Raw genomic sequence first — 16,422 nt, forward strand, 5'->3', positions numbered from 1 at the left:
TTTCCCAATTCAAAATTTGGGCTATTACCGCCAAGTAAGTGCCATTTCGTAATTAGTAGCTATAGCTGTGCCCATTCTCCTTTGGCCTTTGATGATCACAATTCTTCATAGCCCGTTTCACTGACATCCATGCTCATTAGTAATCATTTTAATATCTAGTTTAAATTGAATTGGTTATGCAACTCCTGTATTTGAGTCTTCCTTTCCTCTGCTTTATTATCCTCTAGTTCTTATTCCAGAGATTTAAGGCAGACTATTTAGATCTCATCTAATGGTGACCTTTCTCTATATTATGAATGCTCCACTACGTTCCGTCGTGCATTTCAGTATTCACAAAGCTATGGGTTACTGTGTTTCTAAATATTGAAATAATCTGCCTTTAGAAATGAATTTTGTACAGGAATAAGCAGTGAGCGTAAAGATGGATGACTTTATTTACTCGTATTTGTGTACATTGGGCTATCATTTACTTATGAGTAAATGAGACGTGTAAAAAAAAACCAGGCAAATTCAAATAGTAACCAAATCCAATGCTGTGTTGCACTTGGTCAAGTTCACCAAAATCAGTGAGTTCAAATAAGTTTAACCCTTTTACAGCCCACTCAACTTGGCAACCATAACATTTCAGGGAGGCAGTGGGTGCCTTTTTTGTGTTTCAGAGGTGCTTATGTGCTGATTCTTTCTGGCTACTATGCATGTTCATTCCTGAGTGGTCGCTGCATCCCTAGCTAGTTCACTGGTTCTACGTCCTGGATAAGTAATATTTAAAGAAGCAACGTGCTTTAATGGTTAGAATGTTGCACTAGGACTAGGCATCTTACTGTTGGGAAAAGAAGAATAAATTATGGTCATATACTAACCCAATACAAAATTCCCCTGATTATTAGAAATCACATTTCCTCCTCCCTGCAAAAAATGTTTACCTTTAAGATACAGTACCAAAAATGAACCTCTCCAGCTATATAACAGATAATTTGGACTGAAATGCTGAATTTAGGCTAAGCTAATATTTGATCAAAATGTAATGTGCTCTTTCAAATTAAAATTGAATTACAAGATAGATTTCAAGGGGGAGGGAATCCTTCTAACAAGGTCAAGAATGAATTCTGCAGTCCATGAAAATTTGTGCCACATCAAATTAGGTGTTCTTACAGCATCCCACCCTTTCTTATGCATACAGTTAATATGCCTGCTTTATGGCATGGTTCTATTATTCTCTCTGTTCTCAATTCGAGTCTCCATGTCCTTGTGTAGACATAGTTAAAATGGTACCACCCATACAAAAGACCAGTGGTGTAGCGTGGGTTGTCAGCACCTGGGGCAAGGCAAGTAATTTGCGCCCCCTAACCCATGGATTTGCGCCCCCTAACCCCAACCCCCAGATGTTGCGCCCCCTGCACCCCCACACTACGCCACTGCTAAAGACAGCTGTATTGGTGGGCTTGGGGTAACCTCCAAGTTTACAGAATAGGAAACAATTCTCCAAGGGGTACCAAAACAGTTTTGTGTAGACTCAGGTCCCATCTACACTATACATTTAATTTTAAAGCAGTCTTACACCACTGTAAACAGACATGACTTCAGCCAAAGTATCCCAGGAACTGTAGGGTTTGGTGGTGTTGTTGCTGTTGTTTTTAAGAGTGCTAAGAGTTGTTAGATGACCCCTATTTTCCCTGTTGTTGTTGTTTAGTCGTGTCCGACTCTTCGTGACCCCATGGACCAGAGCACGCCAGGCACTTCTGTCTTTCACTGCCTCCCGCAGTTTGTTCAGACTCATGTTTGTGGCTTCGAGAACACTGTTCCACCATCTTGTCCTCTGTCGTCCCCTTCTCCTTGTGTCCTCCATCTTTCCCAGCATCAGGGTCTTTTCCAGGGAGTCTTCTCTTCTCATGAGGTGGCCAAAGTATTGGAGCCTCAGCTTCACGATCTGTCCTTCCAGTGAGCGCTCAGGGCTGATTTCCTTCAGAATGGAGAGGTTTGATCTTCTTGCAGTCCATGGGACTCTCAAGAGTCTCCTCCAGCACCATAATTCAAAAGCATCAATTCTTCAGCGATCAGCCTTCTTGATGGTCCAGCTCTCACTTCCATACATCACTACCGGGAAAACCATGGCTTTAACTATCCGGACCTTTGTTGGCTATCCTTTGTTTAACTATCCAGACCTTTGTTTTCCCTACAGAGTTACAATTTCCAGAGTGGTTTAACAAATGAACCCTATATGTATATTTAAAGTGATTTTTTTTTTTTTTGCGTTTTCACAAATAAAAAGAACAAGTAAAGGTAAAAAGGAGAAAAATGAAAACTTCCCTTCCTCTCCTTCTCTGGTATCTTTTCGTTACCCTCTCTTCTGCATATTCTAAGTTACCAAGTTCTACTATTTTTACTGATTAATTAAGTCTTGCTAAACTGTTCACTTGTTTATACAGTGGTACCTCGCAAGACGAATGCCTCGGAAGACAAAAAACTTGCAAGACGAAAGAGTTTTTCGTTTTTTGAGTTGCTTCACAAGACGAATTTCCCTATGGGCTTGCTTTGCAAGACGAAAACGTCTTGCAAGTTTGTTTCCTTTTTCTTAAAACCGCTTGAAGAGGTGCAGTTGCGACTTGACCGTGCTTCGCAAGACGAAAAATTCGCAAGACGAAAAAACTCGCAGAACGAATTGATTTCGTCTTGCGAGGCACCACTGTACTGATTTTTAAAATACTCTGCAAACATTTTCCAATGCTGTTTATATTCTTGGTCATCTTGTTCTCCTGTCTTACTAGGTAGACCTGCTAGCTCTGCATATTCCAACAACTTAAAGTGACATTCTTTCTTGGTCGGTACTACTTGTTGCCGTAGTGGCATACATTTGTATACATATTTAGACATATATTTACACACACACACACACACAAACGACTTACGCTGTTACTATTCCCAGACGAAAAGCTTCTGGTTTCTTGGAATTGAATTTTATTTTGAAAGAGCACATTACATTATGATCTAATATTAGCTTATTTCTAATAATCAAGGGAATTTTGTACTGGCTTAGCACATCACCATAATTGATTCCCCTTTCCCCCAACAGCAAGATACTATGGACTCGGCTACATTGGTGAAGAAAAATGAGTTTTAGGTGCATTGTATATGCAATATAACACTGTGACACCAGATGGTGCTGTGGAGTCCTGTCTTCCCCTACCGGATTTTCCTGTATGAATTTACAATGCATTTAACTGAATCACTTCTTTGACATGTCTAGGTCTAGCCCCAGTCCTTGTACAACATTCTAACTATTAAAGCACCCTACAACTCCCATCAACCCCAGTATACCTGAAGGAGCGTCCCCACCCCCATTGTTCAACCCGGACACTGAGGTCCAGTGCCAAGCGCCTTCTGGCAGTTCCCTCACTGCAAGAAGTGAAGTTACAGGAAACCAGGCAGAGGGCCTTCTCGGTAGTGGCACCCGCCCTGTGAAATGCCCTCCTATCAGATGTCAAGGAAATCAATGGCTATCTTACTTAGAAGACAGCTGAAGGGAACCCTATTAGGGAAGTTTTTAACGTTTGATGTTTTATTGTGTTTTTAATATTTTGCTATGAGCCACCCAGATGGGCAGGATAGTAGTAGTAGTAGTAGTAGTAGTAGTAGTAATAATAATAATAATAATAATAATTTTTTATTTATACCCCCGCCCTCCCTGGCCAAGACCTAACACCAAATATAAAATACAGTAAAAACATTAAACAAACAAACAAACAAACAAACAAACAAACAAACAGTTGATTAAAATATAGGTTAGAATACAGCTTAAAATGTAGCCTCGTTTTAGTGGTAGCCCATAGATCAGATTATTATTATTATTATTACTCACAATGGACAATGCTTAGAGACTGTGAGAGTTATCATTCAGCAGTTTATGGAGGGTCACAGACCCTCTGTTCCTCAATAACAATCACCACCACCACCCAACATTCTCTGGCCGATGTGCTTGTGCCTCTATGTTTATATAGTGACAAACATACCGTGATAAACAAAGCGATCAACATAATTTCATCTTGAAATTATACAATTGAATATAAATATAGATGGGAAACGGCTATGTATTGTGAGTACTTACCTACTTTTAAAAAATTTTCACTTATGATCTTTTTCTTTTACTTCTTTACTCTTTCTTTGTTCTTTTCTTCTTTTTTCTGATATCTTATCTTTCATTTCACTGCTTTATTGTGAATAGCATTTTATAGAGGTATAAATAATTGTAAATATGAAAAAAGACAAAATATACTCTATTTTTTTCCCCTTGGTTAGATGTATTTTCTTTTTCTTTTGTATTTTCTTTTGTTGTGAATAAAACAACAACAACAAAGCAATCAACATATTACCTTTTACCTATATAGTGATATTCAGCTGGGACCTACTGATCTAGGGGGATGCATCTACTTGTGGGTCACAAATAGTTGCACAATTGCAGATGCAGCCATGGGTCGGGAATTATCCCATTCTTGTGTCGCTTGCACGCGAAGGTTGGTTTGAACATCATGCCCAGTTCGACACAGAATGAATCTTCCTCCTTCTTTGCTCAAATATATGTATGTCATTGAAAAGGGGAGAGGGGAGCCTAGCTGTTTGCTTTGTTCTGGACTTGTGATATGCTTGGAATGAATTACTTAATATCGAACTATTGGGACTAAGACGCATGTGGTACCATCTGCCTGATTTGTTTCCTTTCACTCCAGGGACAGAGCAAGTCTAAAGCTGCAGTGTGAGATAGCCAATACAAGGCTCAGCCAGCTATCAATTCCCTGCCACAGGTGCTGATGTGGATAAAGCCTCTCTGCGGCCTGCTCTCCAAACGTAAGGTAACTTAACTTTGAAGTATCGAAATCTGCTTCCCTCCCTGTGCTTGCTGCAGCTTCGAGCTATTTCCGCTGTCTGGCTCAGGGCACAGGATCTTGGAGTTCTTTGGAAGGACAGTGGTACCTCAGGTTAAGTACTTAATTCGTTCCGGAGGTCCGTACTTAACCTGAAACTGTTCTTAACCTGAAGCACCACTTTAGCTAATGGGGCCTCCTGCTGCCGCCGCGCCGCCAGAGCACAATTTCTGTTCTCATCCTGAAGCAAAGTTCTTTACCTGAAGCACTGTTTCTGGGTTAGCGAAGTCTGTAACCTGAAGCGTATGTAACCTGAAGAGTATGTAACCCGAAGTACCACTGTATATCAGAATGTTCCGCAATAAGAAGATCAGGAGCATGGATGTAGTCAGGGGAGGTCTGCCCCCCCCCCCAAAAAAAATCAAGTAAAAAAAATACTTAACTAAAAGTAGACGTTGTGCAAAGATTTTGACAGATTTTTCTGAGCACTTGGGGGTCAAAAGAGAATAATTTTAAGCAACCTGTTGGGACGTCTCATTTTGAATCTGCTAGACAGAGCCAGAGGATGGTGACAAGTGGGTGTTTGCACTCCCCGCAACATAAATCCTAGCTGCTTCCATGATCAACAGTGGAGGAAAAATTGTCCGAAACCTTAGATTGATTGAGATCTCAGTTCTGCACAGAGGTAAATGTACGCAGGAGGATGTGGGAAGATAGCCTAGCGGCCTCCCACAGCACTAAGGTGCTCAGACTAAAGGATCAAAGCTGGGAGCTTTATATGAGGTAGTGGCATAAAATTGGCTTTCTGGAGCCATCTGAACAGGAGGATTCTGAACTGTCAACATGTCCTGGCTTACCTCCTCTGTGCAGTGGTTCCAATACCTTGTGGAGTACAAATGTAATGCTTAAATGACCAGATCACCTGGTTTAGCTCCAGAGAAACTGGCACCAGAAATGTGCAATTCTGTATGTCTATTCATGAAAAAAAATCCATTTGAGTTCAATGGAACTTGCTCCCAGTCCAAGTGGTTATAGGACAATGGTAAAGGACCCCTGGATGGTTAAGTCCAGTCAAAGGCAACTATGGGGTGTGGCACTCATCTCGCTTCAGGCTGAGGGAGCTGGCATTTGTCCATAGACAGATTTCTGGCTCATATGGCCAGCATCACTAAACCACTACTGGCGCAGTGGAACACCGTGACGGAAACCAGAGCGCACGGAAACGCCGTTTATCTTCCCGCCACAGTGGTACCTATTTATCTACTTGCACTGGTATGCTTTCAAACTGCTAGGTTGGCAGAAGCTGGGACAGAGCAATGGGAGCTCACCCCATCACATGGATTCGAACCACCAACCTTCCAGTCGGCAAGCCCAAGAGGCTTGGTAGTTTAGACCACACCCTAACGTATGTAATGTTTTTAGCCTTAGCGATAAGAAAGGGTGCTTTTGCAAACTAGCCGGCTTGCTTTCTGACACATACACGATATTCCGGAAGTGTAGAAACCTTTCCCCAAGCTGTGCTTTGTTTGAGTTACTGTCTGTGGAAAAATCAATCAATCAGCCAAAGCTTGTGGAAGCCAGTCAGATGTTTTAAAGAGAGGAGGATGATACTGCTTTAAATGTATATCACATATAATGTCTTGTAAGGACGTGCAAATGTTGGTGGCTGGGATATCACCACAGCTGCCCTCTACTCCAAAAGCAAATACAAAACAAGATGACTAAAAATTGGAAGGTGTACCCATGCTTTCTATCAAAATTCCTTCCTGTAGCACCTTAAAGACCAACTAAGTTAGTTGCGTGTTGAGTCCCACAAGCCACCCCCCAAATAACTCACACTTCACACTTCAATTTTTGTTTAAGGTTTTTGGCATAATTTTGGCCACAACTTTATTCAAATACAAAATATGTGAGTGGTTGCTTAGGCACTGGTTATGACTATCTGTCCTTGCCCTCAGGGACAGAGCTGGCCTTCCGGACACCAACGGAAGCCAGTGTGGGAAACAAGTATTGGGTGAGAATGAAGCTGGGAATCAGACTAACACCTCTCACCCTCATGTTCCGGTGGGGCTTGCCCGGCCCAAGTCCGACTCCGGGGACAAGGACGAAAGAATGGCAAGCCCCTGGATTTCCTTTAACGGAATTCCCATTCGCATCATTTGGAGGGGTAGGCACTTACCCCTCCAAGCACCATTTAACCAATGCCTAACCGCCAACCTTAGAAGTTGTGACGATTTGCTACGCAGTAGGCGAAAACCAAATGGCACCAGCCAATCAGCCAAATGGCAAAATTCCTACCAGGCCCCCGCTCAAAGGCGAACGACCCCATGACAGGCATAGCAAGGTCAAGCAATCAAAACCACCCTGATAAAAGGGAGGGAGGGCGGGTGATCCGGTTCAAAACGGCCAAGAGGACGTTCCCTCGTCTGGCCCCTGTATTTATAGCCTCTGGCCCCTCCTCCAAATTGCCAAATTAGAACTCCCCAGCAACCCAATTAACCCTTTAGTGCTTGGGTTGCTAACAATTTGCCGAGTCACTGTAGGGTGGCCTGTTTCCCCAACCGCAACACATGCTCTCTGTTAGGGAGAACACGCTTTGCGTGTTGAGTCCCACAAGCCACCCCCCAAATAACTCACACTTCACACTTCAATTTTTGTTTAAGGTTTTTGGCATAATTTTGGCCACAACTTTATTCAAATACAAAATATGTGAGTGGTTGCTTAGGCACTGGTTATGACTATCTGTCCTTGCCCTCAGGGACAGAGCTGGCCTTCCGGATACCAGCGGAAGCCAGTGTGGGAAACAAGTATTGGGTGAGAATGAAGCTGGGAATCAGACTAACACCTCTCACCCTCATGTTCCAGTGGGGCTTGCCCGGCCCAAGTCCGACTCCGGGGACAAGGACGAAAGAATGGCAAGCCCCTGGATTTCCTTTAACGGAATTCCCATTCGCATCATTTGGAGGGATAGGCACTTACCCCTCCAAGCACCATTTAACCAATGCCTAACCGCCATGGAGCCCTCAGCTCCCCGCCAACCACTCACAGCCCCAGCCAAGACCTCAGCTTGGCCACCACTGCACCTATCCAAGCCTCATTCCCAGAAGCCGACAGGTGCACTCCATCAGCCCTAAAAAGGGCTGCCGCTTGAAAGGTGATTTCCGGATGAAAAATCACCTCTCCACCCAACTCCACAATCCTTCTGGAAACAGCAGCATTGAAAGGATGGCCTCTCAAAAAGAATCTCGGGGTGGGAAATTGCATCGCCACCCAGCTCCAAAACTTTTCTGACCACAGCAGAATTGATGCGTTTTCTGGCCCTTTCAGTGGCAGCCGGGCAACGACTGCCCTTCCAAACGCAGCGTTGCAAAAGCTTTGACCAAAAAATTTTCGCTGACGGCACCATTGCACGCAGCGTCTCCAGGTCACCCAAAATTGCAGCACGTAGTGACAAACAGTCCATGGGCACCAGGTCGTTCTCACCAAGCTGCACCACAATAGCAGCTGGTGGCCCCTCCAGGGGCAACTGCCTCCGGATACTTGGCAGGAACTCCGACCAGCGCATCCCACGTCTGGACAGCCAAGACAAGCGAATATGTGGAGGAAAGCCGAAATCTGGACCCAATCCAGATTGCCGTGCTGCGACGCCAGCCCAATGGACGATACTGTGCCCCACAATCCAAACACAGGTCACCGCTAAACCTGATAAATAAGATAAAAGAAGCAAAAGTTGTAAGACACCAATAATGTTAATGAACATAATCTTTGAATGCATTCGATTTCCAACGACCTGTATTTTATTTCCACTGCCTTATTAACATGCTTTCTTGCCTTCTTGGTGGTACGTTTGTCTAGGCATTGGTTCCCAACTAGCTGCACCTGACCTCAGCAGGGCAGCACTGACGACTGGGCCCCACCATATCGTCAGTACCAGCAAACATTGTGGGGGAGCAATGAATCCCAAGGCAATCGCATCCCGCCAGGTGTCGTTCCCCATAGGGGAAAGATGCACCCCATCTGCCCTAAAGAGGGCAATAGCCTTGAAGAAAATTAGGAGGGTGCAATATTACAGAACCACCTAAAGCAAGGACCTATTTTATTTTATTTGTTATTTTATTTACTTTATTTATTTTATTCTATTATCCACCACCTTATTAACATGCTTTCTGGCCTGCTCGGTGGTAGTTTGTCTAGGCATTGGTTCCCGACTAGCTGCACCTGACCTCAGCAGGGCAGCACTGACGACTGGGCCCCACCATATCGCCAGTTCCAGTAAACAGCATGGGGGAGCAATGAACCAGGATCAGACTCAAGCTCACCCCAAATGCTCCCAGGGACTCTGGCATGGCCCTAACCCTCGAAAGGGGTCGACAAAAGCATGGCGAATCCTTGGATTCCCTTAATGGAACATCTTTGCGCATTGGAGGGGACAGGTGCTCCAACCCCCCCTCCAAACCACCTTGAACCAATGCCTTAAATTATTTTGAGTCCAGGGAGAGCTGCCATCAACTCAGTCCAAGCCCTCTTGCATGCAGGAATGCAAACTTATGCTGGAGGAAGACAGCAAACATTCTCGCCCAGCTGTACCACCAGCACTGCGGGAGGACCTGCACAGGTCACACTCGACCGCACCAAAGGAAGGATCTCCTCCCAAAGCATTCCCCATCTGGACATGCAGTATATGTTCACATGGGCAGGAAGACTGAGATGGCGCCCCAGTCCAAACTCGTCAACATGCTTGCCAGCCCAGTGTACAATGCTGTGGCTCAAATGTGCACAGCTGCTCCTATGAAAAAAGGAAATAACAGACAAGCATCGGCACAGACATCATTGTGACACTTCCTGATATAACCCTTGTCAGCGTCAGACTTCCAATGACCCGTATTCACAATCCTGTCTACTGACAGGCACCCAGTGTGCAGCCTTTGCAGCAGCACCTAATCGTAAGGAATGAGGAGTGTTCAGCGGTAAGCAAGCCGCAGGCTGTAATAACTGGTGCACGACGTAAACACATTGATGCCGGGCTAACGGGAACCCATTTTCATGCACTAGGAGCGGGCCAGCCCCCCAGGGAATAAAAAGCCAAATATTCTGTTATCCATAACCGGGCCAGGGCCCTCCTCACCTGTGGCGGGAAGCCTGATTGTGGCACTCCTGCCCACTAAGTCTGTTTTAGAATTACCAACCCTAATGACAAGCTCCAAAGGATAAGGAAAAGTCCAGAAGCAATAAGCCTCCAGACTCTCAGCCCCGTGCTGGCTCCAACAACCATTTCCCCAACCCTCAGTGCGAAATGCAATGGACTACTGAAAGGAGTCTCACCTTGATCTTTAACCCGCAGACAAGTTTTAACTTGTTGCAGATACTGCATAGGTAAAAATTGACCGACTTCCTGCCCACTGTCCTATGAGGTTGGAGCCTATTCCAACCTTCCAAGGCCCTGCACACTGCAAACTTTATACAAGGGTCTCTGAAAAATAAAGCTTCAATGTAACAGACATTGCAGCGGACTGAATTCAGATAGTTATAACCGCATGCCCAATCTGCAGCAGGTGGACCAAATACTGCAGGATCTGCTCAGAGGATGGGGGCCAATTCTTCTGAATGGCCGAGAACTGCCAGCTTAAGGCTAAGAAATCCATCCAGGCCTTCCCATAAGAGGTAAAAGCAGAAGGGGAAATGGAAGCTGCCGCTCTCTGAAATTACTAATTGTTGTCAAAATGCCACAGGTCTGGAAAAGTCTGGCAATAGCTGAGTCTGGAGCCCAGGATCTGAAGCGCTTCATCTGGAAATCGGATAGTGTCAGCGTAATTTGGAGAGTAGAAAGCACAATATTAAACCTTAAGTGGCGCAGCTCGAAAGCATGAGCGGAGGGGCAGAGACTGTGCTACAGCATGAGGACTGTTTTGCCAAGACGCTCACCACTACCTGGTTATCAGACCAAAAGCAGATCCGATGGTCACTGAACTCCTCGGGCCACATGAACTGCTACTACAATGTGGAAAACTCAAGAAAAGTTATGCCACATGATTGCCTCACCACACCAGGCTTGAGGCCATAGCTTTGCGCACCAGCAGCCCTTGAAATAAAAACCAAAGGGCAAAGATCCAGCAGCACCAGCATGAACCTGAAAATCCCTGAGCGGGTTCAAGGTATCCTGCCATGGCGAACTACTATTGCATACATTCAGGAATTGCTACCATCGCCTGACATCTGCCTTCACCACACTTGGTAGGCATACACAAAGGTAAGGGGACCTCTGTCAGCATCGCCCTTGAGCCAGTGCCACCAACTGGACTCATCCACTCAGCCCCGACTGGGCTAGGCGAGCTGGGTGGGTAGCACTTCCAGAGACCACCTTCTGCACAGGAACAGGTCAAAGTGCTGTGGACTCACAGCTTAGAGTTGTGAGCACCGGATTCACTTCCACAAGAAGACAGTCGTCGCACAGCAGAGTATAGCAGAGTATATAAACAACTCAGAGAGCAGCTCTGTAGAATATCTTCTTTATTCTATCTACAACTATACAAACTATATACAGAGCTTAATAGGTCTAAGTATAAATAAACGCTGCACTGCACTGAGTGTCTGCAGCTGCCCTTAGCAGCAACCTTATCTCTACACATGATCTCTAACACTCAGTCTCTCTCCCTCTCCAACACTCACTGACTGACTGACTTGGTGCTGGAGCAAAATAAGTAGAGATCAGAACACGCCTCCTCCTCTCTGGAGAATCAGCAGACTCCTCAGGAGATTCTTGGATATGGGAGGGGTGAAATCTAGGCAGCCTGGCCTAGTGGGAAGATTAGTTAAGTGACCCAGCAAGATCGGATCTGGTGAAGCATCACTTGCTACAGAGGAAGTATTACAAATTAACTTCCTTCAAGGCAGACAGCTTCTCCATAGCCAAGTGGTATGTTTTAGCAACGATATCCAACTGGATCCCTAAATAAAATGGGAATAAGGGCCAAAGGTATTGAGCTATTGCTTGCCAGCTTCCAGCCCCCGCTTGGGCAGGGGGCATCTTGTGCTGCCATCATGATATGTAAATTTACAGGGCCGACGCTGGCCAGAACCCCTAAAGAAGTCCCAACCAAGCTGCCGCCAAGCCAGCTTCCTTTTCAGACACACACTCTGTGCAATGCAAAAAACACACTCCGTGCAGTGCACACACTCTCCATGCAATGCATCTACACACTCCGTGCAATGCAAAAAAGCACGCTCTGTGCAATGCAACTACACACTCCGTGCAATGCACACACAAACCCTCCGTGCAATGCAACTACACACCCCGTGCAATGCAACTACACACTCCTTGCAATGCACACACCCTTCATGCAATGCAACTATACTCCATGCAATGCAACTACACACTCCGTGCACTGCACACCCTCTGTTCAATGCAACTACATACTCCGTGCAATGCACACACACTCCGTGCAATGCAAAAAAAACCACAACACACTCTGTGCAATACAACTAGACCCTCCATGCAATGCACACGCACTCCATGCAATGCAACTACACACTCCGTGCACTGCACACCCTCTGTTCAATGCAACAACAAACTCCGTGCAATGCAACTACACACTCCGTGCAATGCACACACACCCTCCATGCAATGCACACACCCTCCATGCAATGCAACTGCAAATCTCCTAGCAATGCAATGCAATTGCAGCCCATGCAGCGCCGTGCTCTGCAACGCACAGAGCAAATTGCAATGCGGGCACGCAAAGGTGCTTTCTCCCAGTTGCATATTGCAAACATGGCGCCCGTTACATCCCTCGCAGTGAGGTAACCACCAAAAGGACTTAAGTGTCCAGGTAGAGCAATGGGGGAGCATGCAGCTGTCCCATACAGGGACCAATCCTGCAACCTAGGCATTACCGGCACTATGCACTGACCCAGTGAAACCAATGCTTCATGGACCACATGGGGACACTATTGAGGCCGGAAACGCTTCCAGGCCATCGAATTCTAGGGCAAAGCCCTAGGATCACCTGCTAGGCCAGGCATAAATGTTTCCAGTGAAATAGCAGAGTTGAGGTAGCCCACAGCTTGTCCAAGTACCCCTGCTTGCCCTTTTAGAGGGAAGCACCCCTTCAAGAAACCCAAAGTTCTTTTATCACAAATGGGCCGAACTACCCAGCAACAGAATAGCCCATAAGGAGCAGTTTGTTTTGTTTTGTTATAACAATGGCTAAGAGGGGGATATGAACCCTGTCTCCCAGGTCCTAGTCCTACACTTTAGCCACAAAGCCACGATGGCTCATCTAAAATGGCAGTCGCCACTATCAGGGCAAAACAAACTTGAAGAAAATAAACTTGTTCAGAAACAGCATAGCTCAAGAGCATATACAGAGTGCTCATAGTCCTTGGAGGCACAGGGAGCCATAAAGCCAACCTTCGGGGATACTATAAACGAAAGTGATACCAGCTAAGCTGGGAACAGCCCTGACTAGCCCCACAATTTCAACAAGAGAAATGGGGGAAACCTTTTTGCGAAAGAAAGCCCCTAACGGGGGGCTCTCTCACTATTGGGAAAGGCAAGCCACAGATACAGGGAGAATCTTCCCACAGGGCAGGGTAAGGGGTGGGGAGGGAAACTGAACAGGAAAAGGGGGGAATTAAATTATTTAAGGGACTGGAGAGGATTAAAAAGAAGGGGAAAATAAAGAAATAAAGAAATGTAACCAGACAATGAGAAGATTGTCCAAGTGCTCCATGTGATCCGGTTCAAAACGGCCAAGAGGACGTTCCCTCGTCTGGCCCCTGTATTTATAGCCTCTGGCCCCTCCTCCAAATTGCCAAATTAGAACTCCCCAGCAACCCAATTAACCCTTTAGTGCTTGGGTTGCTAACAATTTGCCGAGTCACTGTAGGGTGGCCTGTTTCCCCAACCGCAACACGTGCTCTCTGTTAGGGAGAACACGCTTTCTTGGTATAAGCTTTTGTGTGCATGCACACTTCTTCAGATACACTGAAACAGAAGTTGCCAGATCCTTCTATATAGTGAGAAGGTGGGGAGGGGTATAACTCAGAAGGGTGGTGGGAATGGGAGATTGGCAGATAGCTGAGATGAGCCTGTTGACGACTCTTAACGACTGCAATAGGTCTTACAGGAAAAGGCAAGGGGTGAGAAGGTGAGAAATGGCTTAGTCATGTATAATGAGATAAGAATCCAATGTCTTTGTTCAAACCAGGTCTCTCCATTGTTTTAAGTTTGGTAATGAGTTGCAATTCAGCAGCTTCTCTTTCCAGTCTATTTCTGAAATTCCTTTGTAGTAAAACAGCTACTTTGAGATCTTGTATAGAATGTCCTGGGAGATTGAAGTGCTCTCCTACTGGTTTCTCTGTTTTGTGATTCTTGATGTCAGATTTATGTCCGTTTATTCTTTGGCGTAAGGTTTGGCCTGTTTGTCCAACATAGAAAGCTGAAGGATACTGTTGGCATTTGATGGCATACACAATGTTAGACAATGAGCAATTAAATCGTCCCAAGATGGTATGTGTGATGTTGTTGGGGCCAGTAATGGTGTTTTGTTTGTTTGCTTGCTTGCTTGCTTTTAAAAAGAGGGAAAGACTCCTGCAACATATACCTCACTGCCAAGTATCGTTGGGAAGAATTGTTCAGATTCTCTCCCTTAGCAGCCACAGGGAAGTTCTTGAGGGGTGTGTGTGTGTTGCATTTACTTAACTTAAGAAGCTAAGTTTGGCGTCTTTATTCTGCTCCCACCTTACGAGAGATAGCTTTTTAAATGAAAAGTTAAGACTTTGAAAGCAGCCAAGATTTTCTGTCGAGTGGGATGGGAAGACCCGTGGGAAAACTGATTATAAAACTTTGACGGCATTTGCTGCTGAAGGCACTGGAAATATCTTGAAGTCATTATCGATGCTGTGCGAGGGCTATGCGCAGGAGAGGGTGAAATTGTTTTAATGAGTTTTGAACTCATCTGGATGGCACCAGTACTATTTAATATTCATTTGCCAGAGTGGGCTTTGTGAACCTCACACTGCTGAATTTTCAAAATCGCCCAAGGGAATGTCCTAGGGGAAAGAGATGCTAGTTTTTCCCTGGGATACTCCCTATATTCCCAGTGTGTTCTTTTCTTTTTTGCATTTTTTACCCTATGTTTGTATAAGGACTTCAGTGTGGCATATATCTATCCACTCATCCTCCCATATTATCAATGTAAGAGGGAGGTCAGATAAAGAAAGGATCACTTACCTAAGGACACCCAGCAAGCTTCATAGCTGATCAGGGATTTGAAGCTGAGTTCTAGATTATACAATACACCAGTGGTCGCAACCTGATGGGGCCATTGGGCACACTTGGAATCTGCAGGAAGTGCTGTGGGTGCCAGTCACAAAATGGCTACCCCAGGGTGTGTGGCATAACACAAAATGGCCACAACATCTAAAGGAGCAGTAAATAATGGATCACAAAATATGCTGGGCATGTCCCCACCCTCAGCCAATTTTCCTCTAATCAGAGCAGAAGGGAGGGAGGAAGGGTGTCCAGTTCTGGCACCCTTTCAAATGCCATGTTTTAGGGAGTATGTTTAGTGTAGGAGAGGCCAAGCCAGTGCAAAGAGGAATGGAATAAGGGGAATAAACAGTCCCTTGTGCATTGCAGACTGCTTAGGGGACATTTACAGAGACCTTTTGTGGGTGCCACAGGAGGGAGTTGAGGTTACATGGTAATCTGCAATGTGCCATGTTGTTCGTGGTTGTGTATTCCTGCATGGAGCCATGAGTGTACAGAGAAACTACATGCAGCGAGGACGCTAAATGACAAGTCAGGGAGTACAGCTTAGTAGCAGGGCATGTACCTTGTGTACAGATGACTCTCCATTTGGATCCCGGAATCTAATAATAATAATAATAATAATAATAATAATAATAATAATAATAATAATTTATTTATACCCTGCCCATCTGGCTGAGTTTCCCCAGCCACTTTGGGCAGTTAAAAAGAGGGACAGAGTGGGTGAAGAGAAAAACCTCTTACTGAGATACCAGCTGCTGAACACAGCCGGAGGGGAGACTTCTCTCGTGCTCAGGTCCTACTTCAGGGTTCCTCATGGGCTTCTGAGAACAGGATGCTAGACTAAATGTGCCATTGGCTTAACCCAACAGGCTCCAGCTATGGAGGCAGGGCATAGGCATTATGACTAGTAGCCATTAATAGCCTCGCCCTCTATGAATTTGTCTAATCCTCTTTTAAAGTTTGTGGTCTGTGGGAGCAAACTCCACCACTTAACTATATTCGGCATAAAGAAGTACTCTATCTGTCCTGAGCTTTCTGACATTCAGCTACATTGCCTGCCCATGAGGTCAAGAGAGGAAGGAAAACTTTTCTCTCATGCCATGTGTAATTTTATAAACTTCTGTAATGTCACCTTTTGCTTGCCTTGTCTCTAAACTCAAAATTCTCAAAATCTGAAACTTTCCCCCATGGAGTTTCATTCCATCCCCTTGATCATTCTGGTTGGACTTCTGTTAATCTCTTCTGACTTCTATCACGTCACTTCTTACTTGCCTTGACTCTATGATATCTTTT

General features: G+C 45.2%; 1 long non-coding RNA gene across 9 annotated transcripts in view; it reads left to right on the forward strand.

Annotated features, from left to right (window-relative positions):
* LOC309538881 overlaps positions 1 to 16,422 on the forward strand; it is a 190,614-nt gene that overhangs the window by 44,648 nt on the left and 129,544 nt on the right. For 6 of the 9 annotated variants that reach the window (XR_014222444.1, XR_014222446.1, XR_014222447.1 and 3 more), the window contains exon 2: positions 4,722 to 4,844. This is a non-coding gene — a long non-coding RNA (uncharacterized lncRNA). The remainder of the gene's footprint in view (positions 1 to 4,721; positions 4,845 to 16,422) is intronic. The other 3 variants (XR_014222445.1, XR_014222450.1, XR_014222452.1) reach the window with 1 other exon arrangement.

The sequence above is a fragment of the Podarcis vaucheri genome (genome assembly GCF_965113315.1).
Source record: "Podarcis vaucheri genome assembly, chromosome: 8".
Taxonomy (NCBI): domain Eukaryota; kingdom Metazoa; phylum Chordata; class Lepidosauria; order Squamata; family Lacertidae; genus Podarcis; species Podarcis vaucheri.